Here is a 14,027-nt window from a genome sequence, read left to right on the forward strand (position 1 = left end):
TTTAAGGAAACACACACACGTGAACTATTTATGGCTATTTATTGAATATTTCGAACAGTTGAAATCAAAATCAGTTGAAATTGCAGGTTCCATTCATCGTCAATGTAGTGCAACGTAACGTTAAGTATGGCTCCATCGTTGAACCTGACCAGAGATCAGCCGTGGTTGCAAAGTACCGAACAGGTTTTAGTTCAGCAGCTACCTTCTCACGACAGGTTTTGTACATGTTGAGCACTGCTGTTTGGGAAAAATATCTTCGTGATGGCACAGCGTGTCTTTTGTCGAGGGTTTTAATGAGATGTTTAAACCCACTGTGTTCCACAGCAGCTATGGGAGCCATATCCTTCGCGATGTAGTATGCACTGGCATCAGTTATTTCTTTCCATCTTCTTGGCATTTGCAAAAGCTTGTGTAAGCGACAGCTGCTTTGTAGAAGCACTTTGTTGTTGTCGGTCTCTCTCTTTTCTTGAAACATGCACTCTTCATATTCGGTAATGTGATTGTATTCCAAGTGATTAAACAAATTGGTGGTGTTACCTTTGGTTGTTAAAATTGTTTTTTCCGCAGTGTTTACATTTGTCTTCTTTTTGTTCTGTGTCGTCTTCACTGAAGCCAAAATGTGTCCCAACGACGGACACGGCATTGTTTTTAGGTATAAGCTGCTCAGGTTGAGGCCTATTTGTTGGCTCAGTGTTAGCGCTTGTGTCATCCATGATGCCAGCTCGCTTTGAGTGAACTTGGACTAACGTTAGTTGGACGGGGCGGAGGCACGTGACTGAACACGACGTATTTTTTTTAAAGGGACAGTTCATGAACGCATGCATTGGGGAAATATTAACCGAATTAACTGGCATGAGCAAGATTAAGTCGGTCGGTGAGAGGTTCTTAATGTCGGTTTCGATACATTTTCGGTTAATTGCCCAGCCCTATTTGGGTATCCCTACAGACACAATTGGCTGTGCCTGCGGGTGGGAAGCCGGATGTGGGTATGTGTCCTGGTTGGTTGCTGCACTAGCACCTCCTCTGGTCAGTCAGGGCACCTATTCAGGGGGGAAGGGGAACTGGGGGGAATAGCATGATCCCCCCACGCGCTATGTACCCCTGGCAAACTCCTTACTGTCAAGTGAAAAGAAGCGGCTGGCGACTCAACGTGTATCGGAAGAGGCATGTGGTAGTCTGCAGCCCTCCCCGGATCAGCAGAGGGGGTGGAGCAGCGACCAAGATGGCTCGGAACAGTAGGGTAATTGGCCAGATACAACTGGGGAGAAAAGGGGAGGGGGGGATAATCCAAAAAAAAAAAAAGAATTGTAATACAAATTGAATCAAATGGCGGCACAGTGGCCCAGTAGTTAGCGCTGTTGCCTCACAGCAAGAAGGTCCTGGGTTCGAACCCCAGGCTGTCCCAGGCCCTTTCTGTGTGGAGTTTGCATGTTTTCCGTGTCTGCGTGGGTTTCCTCCGGGTGCTCCGGTTTCGTCCCACCATCAAAAAGACATACATGTTAGGGTTAATACTCCTGTCTATGTCCCTGACCAAGGCAATGGAAAGAAGAACTGGAGTTGGTCCCCGGGCGCTGCAGCTGCCCACTGCTCCTAATCAGAATCAGAATGCTTTATTTATTCCCAAGGGGAAATTGAGTACAGTAGGATGGTTTAAAATGCAGAGAACACATTCATTGTAAAAATACAATTCATTGTAAGAATGCAATGTCAAATAAAGTGGCTTTTATTTATCAGCACCTGGGTATTGTGATAATATCGTATTGGGCGGTCCTTGGTGAGTCCCATCCCTAGTTGAAGCCCAGTAAAACGACAGTGCAGTAAAAGACTCTTCATCTCTAGCAAGGGTTCAGTCTTTCACACTGTCTCCAGTACCAGCTACATAATTGGGAAAGTGAGGAAATATGAACCTGGTGTCTCTCCGTAGTGCAGTTAAATAATATTATGGAGTCTCTCCTCTACGACTCCGTCTGCTTTCCGACTTTTGTGTGGATTACTTCCACTGACATGCGTCTCTTAATCAGATGGAGAACTGATTGATTAATGCCGTCTGTCCGTCATATTAGCCATCTATCTTTTTTCTCAAATAGTCTTACTTTTGGGTCCTTCACTGACTTACAGTAAAAGGGCCTTTTGGCCCCTGCTGTTCAACTCTTTCTCCTTTTTGCCCACAACCATGACCACAATCGCTAACTCACATGCTGTCTGTCTTCCATTTGCCATTGAACCCTAGGTATTCACTCAATTGGCAGTAATAATATGCTTTTATATAACCACCTAATATTTCACCATCTACTCTATGAAATGTGAGAGAAGGAAGGAATGCATTCTTCCCAGGCCTAGGTATGGGTGCATGTGTGTGTGTCTGTCCTTTAAATGTGAACTATTCTTCCATCTGTTGACATCTTGAACATAATCAGTGGCTCATTAGGGAATCACTGGTGTAGAAATGAGCTGTACGTTAAATCATGTTTCATGTTTTGTCTGTGTGTGTGTGTGTGTGTGTGTGTGTGTGTGTGTGTGTGTGTGTGTGTGTGTGTGTGTCTCGGGGGATCCATGTCTGACTGTGTTAGCGATATATCTTGTGATTTTCAGACTCAGACAGAACTGATCTGTGTGGCTGGTACCACGATACTTTAATTGTTGTTGATGTGTGAGTGGGATTGTATTGAACAGATTAAATGCGACTTCCACTTGTCATTTTCAGCACGGTCTCCGAGCCTTTAACGTACGAAAAGAAAAAAAAGCAAAATCTTATTACTTGGTGATTGGTGTCTAATATTCAAAGGTTCTTTATGTTAAGGTTGTTCAGCATTCTGAGGGCTGTTGATAGTGGGTGGTCATTTTATACGGCTGAATAAATTGTTCGTCATCAGAATGTCACAATTATTGAATGTGGTTTCATCAAGTCAAACTTTCATGACACTTTTGCAGAAATTTCCTCATTTCAATAACCATAGACATTTATTATTGAGCAGTATCCTTTTAGTGTGTACTCTGTATGAACTTCATATTAAAGTATGGACCTGTATGTGTAATGTGGGTCCATGCATTTTTAAGCGATTGTCTGGGATGAATTTGTGTGATAACAAAAATGATGTTCTTTATTTATTTAGGGTACTTTTCCAGTGTTAGGCTTAAAGAGAGATTGGGGGGGGGGGGTGAGATTTGACAGGATGTGCGCTGGTATGTCATGAGAGACTAATTACACTCCCCATTTTATAGCCTGGGGTGTATTTTAAATAGACTAGTCAACAGAGATGAAAATGCATCCACGCCTACGGTCAAATTTGTTTGACCTTTTTCTTTATTATGTTGTTACACTTATGCATATATATATATATATATATTCCCCTCGTACATATATGCACCAGGAAATTTATTGGGATTATATTGCAGTAGTTCCCAATGACATGAGGAATACTTTCACCGTGTTTAAAATCTAACTTCAGCAGAATACAAGAGCATTGAGAGCACTTTTTATTTCCATAAAAAAATATGTGACCATAACGTGCATATAAACATAAAATGTTGTGCTCTTTAACCACACTGCAGTACATTTATATAGACACACATTAGAAGTGCATGGTTTAGCTCATCTTAATGGCACTGTTTTTGTTGTTATTCAAGTGTTGTCTAGTAGTTATGTTTTCTCCCTAGTATGCTGTCTGTGTGTTGGAATAGCCGTCCGACACAAGCACAGGTGCACACACACACACACACACACACACACACACACACGGTTGTAAAATCACCCTCCTCTCTTTAACGACTCCTTCACTTATTTACGGGTTGTTGTTTTATCCCCCCCCCCCTTTCTTGCCTTTCTCTCCGTCTGTCTTTCGGTCTCTTTCTTCTGCTTTCCCTCTGTCCTTCTTTTTCCTTATCTCTTCTTCACTGTCCCCTTCCCTACTTGGTCCCCATCTTTCCTGCTCTGTATTGCGACATTACATGGTTTGATTTCCCCTGTACCTCCTCTATCAGAACCGCCTATCTATCGTTCACCCCATCAGAGGTGACCTTGATGGGTGCTCTGCTTTATTCCTGTTAGGGACACTAATAAAGTCCTGCTGCGCCTCAGTAGCATGGCGTAGTGGGACGTTTGGCTGTGTGTGTGTGTGTGTGTGTGTGTGTGTGTGTATGTGAGCGAGTAGGTGTATGTGAGCAGATGCATTTGTGTGGTGTATTTGTTATAATAATGCCCCGCTGTGTTTTCAAAATAATGTACTAAAGTATAATGTGCTGTAATATGTCTCTCTCTCTCTTCCCCAGTCTTCCTCCCCCTCTTCATCCTTTGTAAAAAATTGTATACATCTGTCTTGGTGAGCAGTGGCTGTTGCAGCTAGAAAAGCGCTATATAAAATGCAACTTGATTCATTAGCCAATGCGAAAAAGTGTCTGCAGTTGTATGCATGTATCGCCATCTGTCTAGGTACGAGTGATTGTGCTTGTGTATATGTGAATCTGTATTTGTGTGTGTGTGTTCGTTTTTTTTTTTTTTAATTTGTTTCCCCCTTTTTAATTGTACCCGGCTGATTACCCCACTCTTCCAAGCTGTCCGGGTCGCTGCTCCACCCCCTCTGCTGATCCGGGGAGGGCTGCAGACTGCCATGTGCCTCCTCTGATATATGTGGAGTCACCAGTTGCTTCTTTTCACCTGACAGTGAGGAGTTTCACCAGGGGGACGTAGCGCGTGGGAGGATCACACTATTCCCCCCAGTCCCCCCCCCCGGGCATGCGCCCAACCAACCAGAGGACGCGCTAGTGCAGCGACCAGGACACACACCCACATCCGGCTTCCCACCCACAGACACGGCAAATTGTGTCTGTAGGGATGCCTGACCAAGCCGGAGGTAACATGGGGATTCGAACCGGTGATCCCCGAGTTGGTAGGCAACGGAATAGACCGCTACGCTACCCAGACGCCCTTTGTGTGTGTGTGTTAGTGTGTGACAAGTGAGGTCTGGTTTGCTGTATGTATGAATTACAAATTCAAACACTACTTAGCGGTCCTTTGTTTCAGAGAAGTCATCAGCGTTCATGTCAGGTTTGGCTGTTTACAAAACTCTTTTAACAGCTTTTTTATTCTGAACAAGCTATTTGTTCTGCTTTGGGTATAATGTTTGTGTATGCGTTAAGTGTAAGCTGATGTGCCTGTGCATTTGTGTGTCTACGTAGGTCTGTAATGCAGGCTTCTCCAATGTCTCTTTCCCCACATTGACATTTAGTGAGACATCAAGTTCTATAGTTTTATTTTCAAATTACTTTTATTGATAGAGTATATGTTGATTGTATTGTATGTGTTTATATGCATGTGTGTCACAAACTTGGTCAAAGTTATTACTAAGCATCCTTTCAAAGGCTTAAGGGGTAAGCACATGTCCCTTGGATGCACATGAGACCATTGCATGTTCAAATTACTTACAGGAAAATGTTGGAGTCATTATTGTGGTCAGGTCACTTCTGTGGTCGTTCGACCGTTGGGACACTTGTATTTCTTCACCGTCTGTCGCCATACTTCTCAATCCTCCGCTTTTTTGCTGCATTCCGCTATGCTTTGCCCTGTCCATGCCTTTACATCTCCCATCCAGTCCTTTCTAGGTCTTCCTCTTCTCCTCATACCTTCAACTCCATCATACGTAATGATTTACCAAAGTCCCTTTTCTCCTACATCCATGTCCAAACCGTTGCGATTTTCTTCATCTTGCTGTTTCCATCAGTCGTTCTCTCTTCCCTACTTGCCGTTCAACCTCCTTCGCTTCATATTCATTGGTTTTGTGCTCTTTCCAATGGATGCCCAGCACTCTGCGATAACTGCTCATCTCGAAAGCTGTTACTCCCTTCTCTATACTGACTGTGTACATCCACGTTTCACACCCATATAGAACTACTGCTGTCACCATGGAGTGCACCAGATTCAACTAGGTTTCCATTTTGATGTTCTTGTGGCTCCAATATTTATTTAGCTTAGCCAGTTGTACTCTTGCCATTGCTGTTTGTCTCTTCCCCTCCATCTTGCAGCTCCCTTCACTGTTGATTAAAGAGCCGAGGTAATTGAACTGATCCATTGTTTCCAGTTCTTCTCCATTCACTTGAATTTTGTCTTTATTTTCCCCTGGTTGTTGTATTCCCATTGTCAAGAGCTTACTCTTTTTGCTGCTAATTTCCATCTTATACATTCTTGCAGTGGAATCTAAATGGTTCCTTAGCTCTGCCAGTTCAGTCCTAGTTCTTGCTATCAAGTCAATATCATCAGCAAATCTAAGATTCGTGATCATTCTTCCACCTATTTTAATACTTCCGCTAAAGTCTTCAATGGCATCCATCATGATCTGTTCAAGGAAAACACCTGCTTATTGATGGTTTTGGAGCTCCATTTTGTTTGAAATGACGTGGAAAACTCAAGGTGGTGGGGTATGTTTATATTTTAACAAAAGATACTGTGACTCTGACTGTCAGAGAACACATTTGTATGCCAGATGTCATATCGTTGTGCCCTTGATATCTGCCCCACAAGTTTCCACAACTTTTTACAACAACAGTGTACATCCACTCGATGGCAAATGTTACCTCTGCCTCCCGGACTATCTTTAACTTAGTGCAAAACTGCAATCGATTTCACCTGATGCACCAAACTTCATATTGGGTGATTTTAACTGTCTCCCTTTAAAAGACACTTACAAAATTTTACTAGTATGTTTCCTGTCCATCTAGGTGGGATAAGACATTGGATCTTTCTTATGGGTCAGTAAAGGATGCTTATAAATCACTCCCACTACCCCCATTGGGCTCTGTGGATCATAACTGGCTTCTTTCTTCAACTTCCAGAATTTGATCCTTGGCTCTGCCCTCACTCTCTTCCTCTTCTTGATCTCCAAAGTCATCCACAGACCACCATCCGATGCTGCCTAGCTACGTTCTCCCCTGTCACCACCTTGCAGTCTCCAGTATTTCAGATTGCACCTCCTGCATAAGATATAGTCCACCTGTGTGCACCTTCCTCTTATACATCACCCTTTGTTCCTCCCTTTTCTTGAAATATGTATTCACCACAGCCATTTCCATCCTTTTCACAAAATATGACATCATCTGTCCCTCCTCATTTCTCTCCTTGGCACCATACCTACCTATCACCTCCTCATCAACTCCATTCCCTTCACCAACATGCCCATCGAAGTCTTCTCCAATCACCACTGTCTCCTCTTTGGGTACACTCTCCACCACCTCATCCAACTCACTCCAGAATTCTTCTTTCCCTTCCTTTTCACACCCAACTTGCGAGGCATATGCAGCGATAACATTCATCATCACATCTTCGATTTCCAGCTTCAAACTCATCACTCTGTCCATACTCTTTCTTCAGGATTACCCCTACCCTATTTCTTCTCCCATCCGCACCATGGTAGAAGACTTTGAACCCACCTCTGATGCTCCTGGCCTTACTCCCCTTCCACCTGGTCTCTTGCATACACAGTATACCTATCTGTTTTCTCTCCATCATATCAGCCAGCTCTCTCTCTTTACCAGTCATAGTGCCAACATTCAAAGTTCCAACTCTCACCTCCACACTCCTACCCTTCCTCCTCTCCTGCTGCCTCTGGACATGCCTTCCCCCTCTGCTTCACCTTCGCCCAACAGTAGCGTAGTTTCCACCGGCATCTGCTGGCCAACAGTACCGATGGTGGCCGTTGGTAACCCGGGCCTCAACCGATCTTGTGTGAAAATCTGATTTATGATCTGCATATTTGAATTGGCAAAGGTTTTACGCTGGATGGCCTTCCTGACGCAACACTCCCCAATTATCCGGGCTTGGGACCGGCACTAAGAATGCACTGGCTTGTGCATCCCCAGTGGCTGGGTTTCATGTCAAGGTTTACACTATGAATTTCACATAAAGGTCTAAAATGACAAAAAGCTTTGTTTCTTTTTTCTTTTCATGATTAACCCATTTCACTCTGAACTTGTTTTTATAGCCAGTTCATCCAACTGAAATGGCTCTGTCTGTCTGTTAGTGCTTTGGTTTTCTTAGCAACCGCTCATCTGATCGACTTCACACTTGGCGGGTGTATTGCTACCTTTGCAACCCATATTGTAGTCGGGGGGGGGGGGATTACACCTGAACAGGCACTGCACTGGTTTCATTAAAAAAAAAAAACACATAAAAAAACAAAACAAAAAAACCCCCACCTTGAAGTCCAAATTTGCCTTAGTCTGTCAATGGCGTAATAATTAATTACAATTACAGCCTAATGATAACATGTGATAAAGACATAATTAATTAATAATAACTGCAAACATATGAGCAATTTAGTTTTTATAGTCAAAAGGCCTTTACACACCGAGAGCATTTTTTTTGCACTTCAATATAATTTTTTGAACTGTTGTTTTTGTCATGAGTTTTTCCACACAGAACGTGAATATGACGTGGCGAAAAGGTGACGTAATTTTTTTTTTGCAACGAGGTCAATTTTTCTGAGCTTTCACCCCACATATAAAGTTACTAACCAATCACTGTGTGGGGCGGACGTTATGTTGCAACTACTAATGACAATGGCGGACCTTTTAATTATTTGTGTTTTTCATCACCCTGTATTATATATGACTAAGAACACAAAAATTATAAAGATAAGGAACTTAAGGGTAGCGTGTGGAGGAGCATCGCCAAACAATTAGACTATCAAGATAGTCAAGTCCATTTTATTTGTATCGCCCATTATCACAAATTACAAATTTGTATCGGGGCTTTACAGCAATACAACATCCTGTCCTTAGACCCTTGCGTTGGATAAGGAACAACTCCTAAAAAACCCTTTTAACAGGGAGAAAAAATAGGAAGAGACCTCAGGGAGAGCAACAGGGGAGGGATCTCTCTCTCAAGACTGACAGACGTACAATGGATGTTGTGTTTACACAATTTACAGAATGCAACATTGAAAGATGATAACATAATTGTAATGGAATTATAAGATATATGAAGACTATGGTGAGGAGGATGGCAAGCAGTGTCCAGATGCTATTGGAACAGCCTAGGACCAGAGCAATGCGATCACCATTACTATGTAGATCTGACAGAAGGACAGACAACACATGCACACAAGAGAGACTCACATCACACCATTCATATACACAGAAGAAAAGACAAGAAAAAACATTAGTCACACATTGGAGTGAGAGAAGAATATAACATTGAAACAGGATAACAAAATTATCTGGATTTATACGATATGTAAAACATGTGATGCCAAGCAGTGTCAAGGTGGCGACCACCATCACCATGGAGACCAGGGAGGAGGACAGACTGCAAATGCATACAGGGGAGACTCACATCACACTATTCACACACATATAAGAGAAAGGAGAATGTACCATTTAGAGAGAGGGAAAAGACGTGAGAGAAGAACATTTGGCAATAGTCAATAATCTATACACTATAATCTCGTCAGCAGAGCTGTTCTTGGTGAATCTATTGAGACAGAAACCAACCCGCCATGCAGTACAGGTTGTGAAGCGCTCAACTTAAAGGCAACTAATTGTAAGCTAAGGCAAAAAGGTGAGCTTTACGTTTGGATTTAAAGGACTCAACAGACTCTGATTGTCTGACAGCAGTAGGCAGGTTATTCCACACAAGAACGAGGCCCGATAGGAAAAGGCCCTGCCACCAGCTGACTTCTTTTTAACTTTGGGTACACACGGGAGCCCTGTATTTTGAGAGCGGAGAGCTTGAGATGGAATGTATGTGAATAGCTTATGAAGTTTACTTTTGTATGTAGTAGAGTTAGTAGCAAAGCAACAGTGTCATAGCAGGGTTGGCCAACGTTAACATATTAATCAAATATGGGAGACACTGTAGCTTTTTACCTGGGCACTGCAAATGGACTACCCAAAGTAACATAAGACACTGGAGCATACATATTGGAGCACATACTATGCTTTATATGAGTGCTTCAGTGTTGTATTTCACGTATTATTTGACTTGCCTCTTTGTGTTTGATGGCAGACATGATATGTTTTAATATCGTATTTAACATATAGTTTATGATTTTATTTGAAGACACCTAGAGACTCTGGAAGAACCTCAGGGACACATATATCAGGAAGAAAAGGGGGGAGAAAGACACAAAGAGTGGCAAGGCAGGCAAACAAAAGAAGGGGTGGAACACGAAGGAACATGAAGAGGGGGTGGACATGGATGCCATGGTATTCATTGAGATGTCAACAGTTTTCAGGAAGTAGCTATTGTCTTAGCTTTTCCAAGTTTATAAAGCTGTGGTCTACAGTCAAGGGAAAAGGAAGACAATTGAGTGGAGAACCAGTTAACAAATAAAACTAATTGAAAATATTACTACATGGCATAACATCCCATAAGTGTGACATTGGTGTAGAGGGGGTCCATTAATTTGACATGGGATGACTTGGACAGGGTATACAGCAAGCTAGACCACCCAGAGCAGGATGAAGAACAGGAGGAGGCAGGGCAAGAGCAGTCAGAGGAGAGTGAGGGAGAGATGACTGCAACTGCAGCTCCACCCAAAAGGAAGAATAGGGACTTCCTAGTGCAGTATTAGGAGAGGAGAATGAGAGAGAGATGATGTCTGTTTCTAATGAGCCCAGCTCCAACCATGAGATGACTGCCTTTAGACAGGCAGTCTTACCTCAAAGTTAGGATGCATGAGATCCTCTATGAGGCAGTTTGGAGCTTCATATTCACAGGCATCACATGTCAGCTGACATTATGTGTAGCTGTTATATGTTATGTACAGTGTTGGCTTTGTTGTTTGTTTTTATCGTACATATTCCTGTTCTATATTCAAGAAAATAAAATCACTACATTTACTTTTGCATCATGTCTTTTTTTTTGCAGTTGAAGAGCAACCTAGAAAGTATGTTTTGAATAAATATTTGACAAAAAAGACAGTTAACCTTGATGTTGTTTAACAATGTCCATCTTCAAATACAATGTATTTGAACACCTGGTTCGGTCCCTTCTGGGCGGTGCAGGAGTCGCAGCAGTAAACGTGGATCTCCACGTCTCGTCGACAACCAGGCCAGTAGAACCGCCCCCAAAGGGGGTGGAGGGTCTTGGCGTTCCCATAGTACCCTGCCCCCACCAAGATATGGACCATCTGGAGAACTTGGGGATGGAGCACACGGGGCACCAATAGAAGAAAGAGATCACTCCCTTGTCTGGGAGCTTGCCACCAACCTTTGTGCACCAACCTGTCGTGGGGCTCAAAGTTGCTCCACTGCGAGTGGTAAACCCCCACCTTGGGCTCCAGCGCTGAAACCTCCGTCCACTTGGGGTGCCGCCCTGTCTCCAGCCAGCCCTTCACCAGCGCAAGGGCTATGTCTGCCTCCTGCTGCTGAATGGTCAATGGGAAACACCTCTCCTTGTTGCTGGCAGTCTGGACGGCTGCCACCATCGGCGTCATCTGGCCCCGCTCCTCCTGCCGCTGGCAGCAGCGGCACCCCAATGCTGCACCGGGGCTCTGAGCCTGCTGAGCGGGTGGTGCTCAGTGACTGGCTCACTGGCGTCCAGGGGGCGATCGATGGTGGTGGGAAGCTGCTCTCTGGCGCTGGTCCTTCTGGCCTCCAGGGGGCGATCGATGGTGGTGAGAAGCTGCTCTCCGGTGCTGGTCCTCCTGGCCTCCAGGGAGCGGTTGATGGCAGCAGGCAGCATGTGTTCCCCGGCACTGGTCCTCCTGGCCTCCAGGGGCCAGTGGAGCCACGGTGCACTGGAGCCATCAGGTTGGGCTGGAAATCCTCTAGTCTCTGGTGGGCTCCATCTTTAGCCACGTCGGGTTTTCCAAGTGCCAAAAGGTGACATATTGTATTTGAGAATGCATGTTATTTATGCCTTTGAACCTTAGATATTCGATCAATATTATGAACAATAATTTAACAAGTGGACCGGACAGTGTGCTCTGATTATTGGGGCATCACACTGCTCAGCCTCCCTGGGAAAGTCTACTCTAGGGTGCTGGAAAGGAGGCTCCGACCGATTGTTGAACCTCGGATCCTGGAGGAACAATGCGGATTCCATCCTGCCCGTGGAACAATGGACCAACTCTTTACCCTTGCGGAAATGCTGAGGGAGGCATGGGAGTTTGACCAGCCAGTCTACATGTGTTTTGTGGACTTGGAGAAGGTTTGCAACCTTGTACCCTGGCGCACTTTGTGGGGGGCAGGGGTACTGCAGGAGTATGGGCTACCGGGGCAGTTGCTACAAGCCATCCGGTCCTTGCGTAACCAAAGTGAGTGGTGTGTCCGTATTCTCGGCACAAAGTCAAACACGTTTTCGGTGGGTGTTGGACTCTATGAAGGTTGTTCCTTGTCTGTGATTCTGTTTGTGATATGCATGGACAGGATCTCAAAGTGCAGCCAAGGTGTGGAGTGTGTCCGTTTTGGGAACCTCAGAATTGCATCTCTGCTCTTCACAGATGATGTGGTTTTGTTGGCTTCCTCAGAACGCGACCTCCAGCGCACACTGGGGTGGTTTGCAGCTGAGTGTGAAATTGCTGGGCTGAGAGTCAGCACCTCCAAGTCTGAGGCTATGGTTCTCTACCGGAAAATGGTAGATTGGTCTCTCCGGGTTGGGGATGAGTTGTTGCCTCAAGTGAAGGAGTTAAGTATCTCGGGGTATTGTTCATGGGTGAGGGGAGAATGGAGCAGGAGATTGACCGGCGGATTGGTGCAGCATCAGCAGTAATGCGGGCATTGTACTGGACCGTTGTTGTGAAGAGGGAGCTGAGCCAGAAGGCAAAGCCATCGATTTACCAGTCAATCCTCGTTCCAACCCTCACTTTATGGTCATGAGTTTTGGGTAGTGACCGAAAGGGTGAGATCGCGGCTACAAGCGGCTGAAATGAGTTTCCCCTTTAGGGTGTCTGGGCTCAGCCTTAGAGATAAGGTGAGGAGCTCGGACATCCAGAGGGAGCTCGGAGTAGAGCTGCTGCTCCTTTGCGTCGAAAGGAGCCAGTTGAGGTGGTTCGGGCACCTAATTAGGATTCTTCCTGGGCGCCTTCTTTTGGAGGGTTTCCGGGCACGTCCAACTGGGAGGAGACCCCAGGGTAAACCCAAAATTCGCAGGAGGGACTACGTGTCCAATCTGGCTTGGGAATGCCTTGGGATCCCCCAGAAGGAGCTGGAGGGTGTTGCTGGGGAGAGGGATGTTTGTAGTGCCCTACTTAGCTTGCTGCCACTGCGATCCAACCCTGGAGAAGCAGCTGAGGATGAATGACTGAACTCTCCAGACCCCTCAGTATAACTGTACTGTTGTCATGACTTCTGCAGAAATGAAGAGAAAGACGAAGATAGGAAAGTGAGATGAAGAGAATCTGTAGATATCCAAACTAAATGAGATAGTCACAGAGTAATGAGGTTAGAAAACAGAGGCAATGAGAAAATATGTATCTGTATTTGCTTATTGGAATGAATGTGTGTGTGTGTGTGTGTGTGTGTGTGTGTGTGTGTGTGTGTGTTTGTGTGTGTATCAGGTTGCCAGGTGCAGTAGGAATAAGCTGAGTTTGAGCTTTCTGTGTCAACGAATATGAGAAAATGAGAGACAGATGTGAGTTTAGCAGCATGTTCCAACCAGTTAATTACAATGATTGAAAAAATAGCTGTCTTCTTGATTTATGAATTCTAGCTAAAACTGCATGTTGTGTTGCATCTTATTTACACCTGGTATTGAAATGTAATCTGGATCTAGATGTGTCTGGTGAAGAGGAACCCCATACAGTGCGTTCAGATCTGCCAGAGCATTTTCAGAGGTAGTGTGTATGAATGTGCTCTCATAGGTGAGAAGGAACTCACAGCGTAGAAACATTGAACCTGAATAGATGTATATTTTATTTTATTTTTTTATTTCCCCCCCTTTTCTCCCCAATTATACTTGGCCAATTACCCCACTCTTCCGAGCGATCCCGGTTGCTGCTTCACCCACTCTGCCGATCCGAGGAGGGCTGCAGACTACCACATGCCTCCTCCGCTACATGTGGAGTCGCCAGCCACTTCTTTTCACCTGACAGTGA

The 14,027-nt window shown here is 44.6% G+C and overlaps 1 protein-coding gene across 1 annotated transcript in view; it reads left to right on the forward strand.

Moving 5' to 3' along the window:
• The window catches only part of col14a1a (collagen, type XIV, alpha 1a), a 241,910-nt gene that overhangs the window by 43,214 nt on the left and 184,669 nt on the right, over positions 1 to 14,027 (forward strand). The gene's annotated exons all lie outside the window — the stretch shown is intronic.

This window comes from Lampris incognitus, chromosome 9 (genome assembly GCF_029633865.1).
Source record: "Lampris incognitus isolate fLamInc1 chromosome 9, fLamInc1.hap2, whole genome shotgun sequence".
NCBI classification, from domain to species: domain Eukaryota; kingdom Metazoa; phylum Chordata; class Actinopteri; order Lampriformes; family Lampridae; genus Lampris; species Lampris incognitus.